This window comes from Primulina tabacum, chromosome 2 (genome assembly GCF_025594145.1).
Source record: "Primulina tabacum isolate GXHZ01 chromosome 2, ASM2559414v2, whole genome shotgun sequence".
NCBI classification, from domain to species: Eukaryota; Viridiplantae; Streptophyta; class Magnoliopsida; order Lamiales; family Gesneriaceae; genus Primulina; species Primulina tabacum.
In genome coordinates, this window is record NC_134551.1 from 28,002,428 (window position 1) to 28,014,142 (window position 11,715).

Consider the following 11,715-nt stretch of genomic DNA (forward strand, 5'->3'; position numbering starts at 1 on the left):
ATGGTTAAAAAAAATATCACAATTCAAACAACTCAGATATCTACATGTTTTGTTTTATGTGGAGAAGAAAATTCGGATGGGAAGATTTTCAAAAGTGATGTGTATTAAAATATTAATTTCTTGGAACACCAATGAAGATTTATGTGTAAAAAATAATATTTTATTTGTGGTTGTCTCCCCAAATTTGGCTATAAATAGGGGTGTATTGTAATGTATTGAGATATCCCTCATTTTATGAACAAACCTTTGAGTTCATAATATTTCTCTCTTTGTTTTTCCTTTATTTCTTCATTTAAATATAATTAGCATGTTAAATTCATATTCAAAGTTTTACACTTTGAATAATGAGTAGCTAACTTCCCAAAGTTGAGATGAAAAGGTGAAACTCTTGGCATGATAATAACGTTATTAAAAGGTAAGAATCTATGTTTTATATTATTTAATCATTATTTATTGTTTATGTTATTTTTATTTCTTTAAGTATTATTATACCTTACTTATAAGTGAGAGTTTTGATTTGTTGTTGCTATATGTTACACTAAATTCTTGGAACCATTTAAATGTTAGTTTGGTATTACCAACCATTTAAAGTGGATGCTTTGATTTATTATATATGATTATATCATAATATTAATTTCTTGGAACCATTAAATGTTAGTTTGGTATTACCAACCATTTAAAGTGGATGCCTTGATTTATTATATATGAATATATCATAATATTAATTTCTTGGTACCATTTAAATGTTTGTTTGGTTTTACCAACCATTTAAAGTGGATGCCTTGATTTATTAAATATTAACATCATAATATTAATTTCTTGGTACCATTAAAATGTTTGTTTGGTTTTACAAACCATTTAAAGTGGGAACCTTGATTTAGTGTTTACAAATATATATATATAGCACAATAAATACTTGACAACATTTACAAGTTTTGGTATATATTATATACTTATAAGATAATAATATATAACAGAATATAAATATGATTATTTAATATATATTGGAACCATTTTATTAAGTGGATTTCAATAATGTTCATTAATGATAACTTACCAAGAGTGGATCCTTTAATCTCAACTACTTGAATTAAAAATTGAACAATTAAAAATTACCAATTAAAGATTCAAATCATTAAAATAAAAAAACAAAAAGATATTGTAGTGGACTTGTAATTACCTTAGCTTCCCTGTGGATACGATATTCGGACTCACCGAATTATACTACTTGTGGACAACCTGCTATTGGGAGTGCAACAATCAAATTCGCAACAAGTTTTTGGTGTCGTTGCCGGGGAAGTATAATTTAATTTCAAGTCTATTTAATTTTGTTTATAGCTTATTTTTCTTTATTTGAATTTTTATTGCTTTTGTGTGTTTTTATTCTTTTGCATTTGCATGAGCATTTGGTCACGTACACTTAGTGGTCGACTCATTTGAAATAACCCTTTATTTTTACAAAACATGGCGGAAGAACCCATCCAAGAAAATGAAAATGAAATTCAATCTCAACATGATCATGATAGACTAAGAACACTTAGAGATCACATGAATCCTACACGTACTAGTCAACCTTCATGTCTATTTTTTCCCCCTTATGCATCTCATTTCAATTTTAAGCCTGGTATTATCCAACTTTTACCCAATTTTCATGGCTTAGATTCTGAAAATCCATACATGCATTTACGAGAGTTTGAAGAAGTGTGCAACACATATAATGATCTAAATTGTAGCATGAACACTATTCGACTTATGTTTTTTCCTTTTTCTTTAAAAGATAAAGCTAAAACTTGGCTACAAGATCTTAGATCGGGATCCATTCGAACTTGGGATGAATTGCGACAACAATTTTTGAAAAAGTTTTTTCCATCTCATAGAACAAATTCTTTCAAAAGGAAAATCATCACTTTCACTCAAAAACAAGGAGAAACTTTTTATCAGTGTTGGGATAGATACAAAGAATTGCTTAATCTTTGTCCACATCATGGTTTTGAAATTTGGAGAGTTGTTCTCAATTTTATGAAGGCTTAACACCTAAAGATATGCAAATGGTTGAATTTATGTGTAAAGGCCCTAAAAACTTCTTTCTTGAAAATATGCGGAAAATTTAAAATTTTCTTTTTAAAAGAACTTAAATGGCCTCATTCATAAAATCACTGGTGAATCAAGTTCAGTATTTCAAAACATTGCAGCGGAAGAAAATAAAGTTTGCCAAAAATCACAATTTAAAAATATCCAACGACTGATAAAATGTTTGCGGAATAAAATAACAACTGCTGCTCTGAGGTCCTCGGGTGCCACTACTGCCGACCCAAGCTGGCTCACTGGTCCCCGCCCTCGGCCCTGGCCTCATCAGTACCTACAACAATCAAGTCTAGTGAGCCTAAAGACTCAGCATGCATATATCGCAGGTAACGAGTAAAAATCTGAATTAAAATATGCATGAGATAACATATCATGTCCTGAGGCATGCTGAAAATAATCTGTACTGAGCAATTATAATACGTGCATAAATGAACTGATAATCACAGTAAAAAAAAATGTTTGCTCCTTGGAGCCTGTACTGAAATAACTGGTAAAATTTTCTGTTGAGATTATGTTTTACGCCTGTGGCCACTGCACTAAGCTGAACTGATCGATAACTGGCTACCGGGAAGTCTGAAACTGACTGAGCTGGCCGGTCACTGGCAACCGGGTGGTACCGAACTGAACTGAGCGGTCACTGGCGACCGTATAATACTCCCACATAGTGAATGAACCACAAGCCATATAGCATAAATCTCAAAAATAATCATTTTCTATTTAATGCACGTAAAATAATTAACTGTCATAATGAAAATGTCCCGTAATTTTACCAACTGGATTGGATTGGATCGTCCCCAGGCTCGCTGCAACCTAACTGTGCCATGAAAAATATGCAATAGCTTAAACTTGACCAACTATGCAATTTAGTTCAAAAGATGCGACTATGACGCCTAATGACTTCGCATTTAATCATGACTCCGAGCCAACCTGAACCGACACCGAACCGACGTATAGTAATGATTAAAATACGCTGAAAAATCATAAAATAATGCTCCTAAAATGATAGGGTCGAAATCTAGGTGGAATAGAGGCCAAAACACGAAACGCTCTTTCGAGAGTCAATTTGGCACATCGCACCGTAAATTCTCGTACGACCTCAAAAATGATCCGAATCACAAACGGTCAAAAACATGACCTTCCCAACTCAAAGGGGCACTGTCCAGTCCAAATCCAAAGGCTAAAAGCCAACCGAGAACTCGAACGAGCCACCGAACCGACACAGCAACTTGCTGTAAAATTCCAGCAACTGTACCATTGCGTAACTTGTGTTGTTTTCGAGACTACCGGCCATTGGAGGCGTGAACCACCGACTAGAGACTCTTACCAACATCCCAAGGAGTGATTTGAACCATGTCTAAGGGCCCTAGGCCAGCCACAATCCGCGTCACACCATAACTCAACCGAAACTCCAACCGAGAACCAACGTGCATGGGTGTGTAGTGTTTTGCTTTGATCGATGTCTTGCGTCGTTCCAGTGGCCATTTGATTGACCATGGCACGATCTAGAAATCTAAGAGCATGGTATGAACCGTGGCTATGGGCCATAGGCCAACCAAGATCCATACCAAGCAACCCAAAACCGAAATGCATATGCTAAAATTTGAAGGGGCCGAAGGGACATGGGGCTGCTGTGATGTTTTTATTAAAACCGATGAGCCATGGACCAAGCCACCAAAAGGGCAACTTAGTCACGTCTTAGACATGCTAGGGGAGTGATCTAACCATGGCTATAGGCCCTTGGGGCAGCCAAGATCAGATCCTTCCTCCTTGCCATCAAAACTGAATTTCGAAACTCATAATGGACCAAATGAGGGGTTGCTGTCCATTTCTGAATTTCCAGCAACCAGGGGCTTGAACGAACGGACAAATCTGATCCTAATGCATCCTATTACGTGTATAGATGTCGCCTTGGGAGCCTGGAATCGAACCAATCACCTGAAACAATAAAACTCAGAAAAACGTGAAGCTTGTCATGAAAGGGCCGAAATCTGCATGCATTATTTTCTGAATATTATATGATGTATTTCGGTTTTTGCATGATAAAACATGATCATGTACTGAAAAATAATTGATAATATGACTTGATTGAGGTTTGAAAGAAATCTAGACATGCCTGGTTATCGTTTGAAATAGAAACGAGCGAAACCACAACGACGCGGCACGGAGGAGGTGGAGCGCTACTCTTGTTCTTTCTAGTTCTCGATTTTTCTCACTTTCTCCCTAGCTATTACTCACGTTTTTTCTACTGAAAAGGGGTCTGATTTCGGTGGGGAGGGAGTGTGATGGAGTGGTTATGAGGGGTGAGGAGGATGGTGCAAGATATAAGGATCATATCAAGACCAAGTCTTCATGCATTTGAATTTTGAATTTGATTTGCTATCAAATGATCTCTTGGGTGATTCTAGAGTATAGTGGCCGATTTCTCTCTTGTTTCTAGACTAGGATATGTCCACTAATTAATTACATGGTGCTCCCAAAAATCCTAGATTTATCCTACTAATTACATGCAAAGAAATGGTCAAAGTTGATGAGTTGGCAATTGAATCCTCTAGTAACCAAGGGGTGGCCGAAATCTACTAATAAAATGAATGTGGAGTGTTGTTTATTTACTAGATTAACAACTCTAAAAAGCCTCACTAATCCCTTAATTAATTTATTGAATAAATCCTTAATTAAGTAACTCAAATGAGCTTATTTTCTACTCACCTCAAGTTGCATAAATAAATCCCCAAATCTCCTTATTAACTTAAATTAACTTACTTGCTAGCTAAATTAACTTCTGGAAATATTTCTCAAATCCTAAATTCTATCTCAAAACTCCAACTCCAGTCCGGCCTCACTGAAATAACTGAAATGATAAAAATCAAACCACTGCAATGAAATAATAAAATAATTAACTTCAAACAAATGCATTTAAAATAATCATGCGATGAAGTCAACTAAATTTTAAAAATCTAGAATTATGCATGGCTTATACGTCTACTGATTTACGGGTTCTACAATCCTTCCCCCCTTAAAATAAATTTCGTCCTCGAAATTAGAACTTACCGAATAACTCAGGGTATCGATCTCTCATCTCCGGCTCAGACTCCCACGTAGCTTCCTCCTCTGAATGGTTGAGCCATTTGACTTTGACTCGCTTAACCAACTTGTTCCGAAGTTTCTTCTCCTGCCGGTCTAGGATGTGCACTGGTCTCTCCTCATAAGACAAGTTCGGAGTAAGCTGCAACGGCTCAAAATTCAGCACATGCGAAGGATTTGCCATATACTTCCTCAGCATGGAGACGTGAAAGACATTGTGTACTCCGGCCAGATTCGGCGGAAGAGCCACACGATAAGCTAGCGTCCCAACTCTGTCAAAGATCTCAAACGGTCCAATGAATCTCGGACTGAGCTTCCCTTTCTTGCCAAACCTCATGACACCCTTCTAGGTGCCACTTTCACAAAGACACGATCGCCCACTGCAAACTCTAAATCTCTCCTCCGCTGATCGGCATAACTCTTCTGTCGGCTCTGAGCAGTCCTCATCCTATCACGGATCTTGACTACTACCTCTGCTGCCTGCTGGACAATCTCTGGACCCAACTCTGCTCTCTCTCCTACCTCATCCCAATGAACAGGAGATCTACACTTGCGGTTATACAGTGCTTCATACGGAGCCATACCTATAGACGACTGGAAACTGTTGTTATAGGTGAACTCAACCAGTGGCAAGTTCGTCTCCCAACTCCCTGAGAAATCGATGACGCAAGCGCGAAGAAGATCCTCCAAAATCTGAATAACTCGCTCCGACTGCCCATCTGTCTGCGGATGGAAAGCTGTGCTAAACAGCAACTTCGTACCCAAAGTCGAATGCAAACTCTTCAAAAATGAGGAAGTAAATCTGGGATCTCTGTCAGATACGATAGAAACTGGAATACCATGGAGTCGGACTATCTCTCGGTTATACAACTCTGCATACTGAACCATGGTGAAAGTCGTCTTAATAGGCAAGAAGTGCGCTGATTTGGTAAGACGATCTACAATCACCCAGATGGCATTCGATCCTCTGGCTGACTTCGGCAAACCGGTCACAAAATCCATGGTAATGTTCTCCCACTTCCACTCGGGAATAGGAAGAGGCTTGAGCAAACCTGCTGGTCTCTGATGCTCGGCCTTCACTAACTGGCAAGTCAGGCACTCGGATACAAAACGCCTGATGTCCTTCTTCATCCCTGGCCACCAATACAATAGCTGCAGATCTTTGTACATCTTCGTACTCCAAGGGTGAATGGAGTACGGGGACGTATGGGCCTCTGATAAGATGTCTGCTCGGATAGAATCACTGCTAGAAACCCATATCCTATCTCGGTATCTCACAATACCGTCGCTGACTGTATACAAGACACTGCCCTTGGCTTCATCTCTCTTCTTCCACTGTGCTAACTGCTCATCTGCTGCCTGACCACTGCGAATACGGTCAAAAAGGGAAGACTGAATGGTCAAGGTAGATAGACGAGGAACTCTACCTCGAGGATAAGTCTCGAGATCAAACCTTTGTATCTCAAACTGAAGAGGTTTCTGAATCGTCAAGTGAGCCATCACTGCGACTTTTCTGCTCAAAACATCCGCAACTACATTAGCTTTACCCGGGTGGTAGCTAATGTCACAATCGTAGTCTTTCACAAGCTTCAACCAACGCCTCTCACGCATGTTCAGCTCCTTCTGCGTAAAGAAATACTTGAGGCTCTTATGGTCGGTAAAGATCTGAAACTTCTCTCCATACAGATAGTGCCTCCAAATCTTCAAAACAAAAACTACGGCCGCTAACTCCAGATCATGGGTAGGGTAATTCTTCTCATGGATTTTCAGCTGTCGAGAAGCATACGCTATCACTCTCCCATGCTGCATCAAAACTGCACCTAAATTAAGCTTCGAAGCATCGGTATAAAGGACAAACTCACCAGATCCTGACGGTACAGCCAAAACGGGTGCTGAGATAAGAGCTTGCTTCAAAGTATCGAAGCTCTTCTGACACTCCTCGCTCCACACAAATTTCACATTTTTCTTGGTCAGTGCTGTGAGTGGAACAACAATGGATGAGAATCCCTGAATGAACTTCCTGTAATATCCTGCCAACCCAAGAAAACTGCGGATCTCGGATGCATTCTGAGGCACAACCCAATCTCTGACTGCTGCAACTTTTGCTGGGTCTACCTCAATACCACTGCTAGAAACAATGTGGCCTAAGAACGCCACCTTCTCTAACCAGAATTCGCATTTACTGAACTTTGCGAATAATTTGTGCTTCTGCAATGTCTGCAACACTGTGGTCAGATGTCTGCTGTGCTCCTCCCGACTCTTGGAGTAGACGAGAATGTCATCTATGAACACTATCACAAACTGGTCGAGGTATGGCTGAAATACGCGATTCATGAGATCCATGAAGATCGCTGGCGCATTCGTCAGTCCGAACGGCATCACAAGGAACTCGTAGTGGCCATAACGAGTCCTGAAAGCAGTCTTGGAAACATCAGCATCTCTCACCCTCAACTGGTGATAACCAGAGCGCAGATCAATCTTGGAGAAAATCGAAGCTCCCTGCAACTGGTCAAACAGATCCTCAATCCTCGGAAGTGGGTATTTATTCTTCACTGTAACCCTGTTCAACTCCCGATAGTCAATGCAAAGCCTCATCGAGCCATCCTTCTTTTTCACAAATAAGACCGGCGCGCCCCATGGTGAAAAGCTCGGGCGAATGAACTCCTTGTCGAGAATTTCCTGAATCTTCTTCTTAAGCTCTGCCATCTCTGTCGGTGCTAATCGGTACGGTGCTTTGGATATCGGAGCCGTACCTGGCATAAGCTCAATGGAAAACTCCACCTCTCTCTCTCGGGTGGCATACCAGAGACGTCTACGGGAAAAACGTCTAAGAAATCTCTGACAATCGGAACATCTGAGGCTGACTGGCTGGGTTCCTCGGGGACAGATAAAAAGGTCGCTAGAAATGCCCGACACCCTCTATGCATGAGTTTCCTATCCTGAACATAAGGAATAATGCGCGGTAAAGGAAAGTACATGTCCGGCTCAAATAAGAACTGCTCCATTCCAGGCGGTCGGACAAGAACAGATCTCCGCTGGAATTCTATCAACACTCTGTTCCTCAATAGCCAGTCCATCCCTAGGATGATGTCAAATTCTGGCATCGGTAGCACAATCAGATCCGCATAAACAAGTTTACCGTGCAACTCAAGGTCTATATCTCGGATAACGTTTGTAGCTCCCATCTCCTTGCCTGACGGCAACACTACTGAAAAGGCTGTATCTAGCCCAATGGTCTGGATCTTGAGAAAGTTTGCAAAGACCTCCGAAATAAATGAGTGAGTGGCCCCTGAATCTATCAAGGCCTTGGTAGCGTAACCAGATATAAAAATTCTCCCTGAAAGAGCGGAGCTCTAAGTTGAATCCAGTAGTTACAAGAACTAAACTTATAGACATTCAATGGTCAAAGTTTTTCTAACTTAAATCTCTAAAATACTACTGAGTAGAGCATGCAATCCTATCACAGTTCTAAGTTCAATCTTAATCCTTATTCCCAAAGAACGGAAATTCAATTAATAACTTAAAGTTTAAAGGTACTTGTCAACAACATAGTCTCATGGTTGGTTTCCGCGGCATGGAGAGCAAAAACTCTGCCCTGAGTAGGCAGATTCCTCTGAGGGCACTGCAGCAACATGTGGTCTGGACTGCCGCACTTAAAACACTTTCCTGATCCAGCCATGCATGCTCCAGGATGGCGACGTGAGCACTTGGGACAGACTGGGTGCTCCTGAGTCCTCAGGGCTGGGCGTCCCCGCTGCTGCTGCTGCTGCTGGCCTCGGTTCCTGGGCGGTCCATGAAAAGACCTCTTATTCTGCTGCTGATGCTGATGAGGAGGAGGGCGGTGCGGTGCTTGGACTGGGCGCTTTCCCTGGCGATCCCTCTCGATATCCCGCAGATCCTGCTCTGCGGCTAAGGCCTTGGAGACGGCAATCTCATAAGTAGCAGGGTCAGATACCCTAACATCCCGGCGCAAGATCGGCCATAAACCCACCAGGAAGTGCATCAGCTTGGCTCTGGCATCATTCGCGATCAGGGGCACAAAGTGACAGCCCCTCTCGAACTTACGGATGAACTCCGTAACCGTCATATCCCCCTGCCTCAGACTCATGAACTCGGTGGTCAGCCTGGTGCGAACCTCCTCAGCAAAATACTTGGAGTAGAAAACTTCCGTAAAGCGGATCCATGAAAGTGTAGCCAAAGTCAAGGCTACCGAAGCTCCTTCCCACCATAAGCGGGCGTCTCCAGTGAACAGGTAGGTGGCACATCGGACTCGGTCTGCGTCTCCCAGCTCCATAAACTCGAAGATAACCTCGAGGGATTTGATCCATCCCTCGGCAACCATGGGGTCAGATGTCCCAGAGAATTCCTTCGGGCGCATCTTCATGAATCGCTCATACACAGCCTTGGGCCCTGTCGGCCTGGCTGCCGCTGCGGCTACGGCTGCGGCATTGTCCCCCGCAAACTGTGCGAAGAACTGTGCCATCCCAGCTAACATCTGGGCACTCATGTCCGGTGGGGGTGGTGGAGGAGGTGGTAGGTCTCCCTCCGGTCTACGCTCCTCCCTGTCCTCTCGGCGAGGCTCCTCCTCTCTGTTGCGCTCTAAAATGCGTCTAGGGGGCATACTGTTCCTACATAACCCATACGTAACTAACATGCATAACTTCCATAATTTATTTTGAATGAACACTGAAATACTGAAAATCTGGTTGAAATTATTTCATGGAAGCATGCTGTCAAAATAATTCATGCTTTAACTAAAATGCTGAGCAAAATGATGAACTGAAAAACTTACAGACCGAAGACGTGGCTTCGTGAGCTTCTCGCGGTCAGTAGTAGTGAAACCCTATACAGAACCTGGCTCTGATACCAGTTGTAAAGTGCCCTAGAACTTCTTGCTTGAAAATTTGCGGAAAATTTAAAATTTTCTTTTTAAAAGAACATAAATGACCTAATTCGTAAAATCACTGGTGAATCAAGTTCAATATTTCAAAACAATACAGCGGAAGAAAATAAAGTTTGCCAAAAATCACAATTAAAAATATCCAACGACTGATAAAATGTTTGCGGAATAAAATAACAACTACTGCTCTGAGGTCCTCGGGTGCCACTACCGCCGACCCAAGCTGGCTCACTGGTCCCCGCCCTCGGCCCTGGCCTCATCAGTACCAACAACAATCAAGTCTAGTGAGCCTAAAGACTCAGCATGCATATATCGCAAGTAACGAGTAAAAATCTGAATTAAAATATTCATGAGATAACATATCCTGTCCTGAGGCATGCTGAAAATAATCTGTACTGAGCAATTATAATACGTGCATAAATGAACTGATAATCACAGTAAAAAAAAATGTTTGCTCCTTGGAGCCTGTACTGAAATAACTGGTAAAATTTTCTGTTGATATTATGTTTTACGCCTGTGGCCACTGCACTAAGCTGAACTGATTGGTAACTGGCTACCGGGGAGTCTGAAACTGAACTGAGCTGGCCGGTCACTGGCGACCGGGTGGTACCAAACTGAACTGAGCGGTCACTGGCGACCGTATAATACTCCCACATAGTGAATGAACCACAAGCCATATAGCATAAATCTCAAAAATAATCATTTTCTATTTAATGCACGTAGAATAATTAACTGTCATAATGAAAATGTCCCGTAATTTTACCAACTGGATTGGATTGGATCGTCCCCAGGCTCGCTGCAACCTAACTGTGCCATGTAAAATATGCAATAGCTTAAACTTGACCAACTATGCAATTCAGTTCAAAAGATGCGACTATGACGCCTAATGACTTCGCATTTAATCATGACTCCGAGCCATCCTGAGCCGACACCGAACCGACGTATAGTCATGATTAAAATACGCTGAAAAATCATAAAATAATGCTCCTAAAATGATAGGGTCGAAATCTAGGTGGAATAGAGGCCAAAACACGAAACGCTCTTTCGAGAGTCAATTTGGCACATCGCACCGTAAATTCTCGTACGATCTCAAAAATGATCCGAATCACGAACGGTCAAAAGCATGACCTTACCAACTCAAAGGGACACTGTCCAGTCCAAGTCAATAGGCTAAAAGCCAACCGAGAACTCGAACGAGCCACTGAACCGACACAGCAACTTGCTGTAAAATTCCAGCAACTGTACCATTGCGTAACTTGTGTTGTTTTCGAGACTACCGGCCATTGGAGGCGTGAACCACCGATCAGAGACTCTTACCAACATCCCAAGGAGTGATTTGAACCATGGCTAAGGACCCTAGGCCAGCCACAATCCGCGTCACACCATAACTCAACCGAAACTCCAACCGAGAACCAACGTGCATGCGTGTGTAGTGTTTTGCTTTGATCGATGTCTTGCGTCGTTCCAGTGGCCATTTGATTGACCATGGCACGATCTAGACATCTAATAGCATGGTATGAACCGTGGCTATGGGCCATAGGCCAACCAAGATCCATACCAAGCAACCTAAAACCGAAATGTATATGCTGAAATTTGAAGGGGCCGAAGGGACATGGGGCTGCTGTGATGTTTTTATTAAAACCGATGAG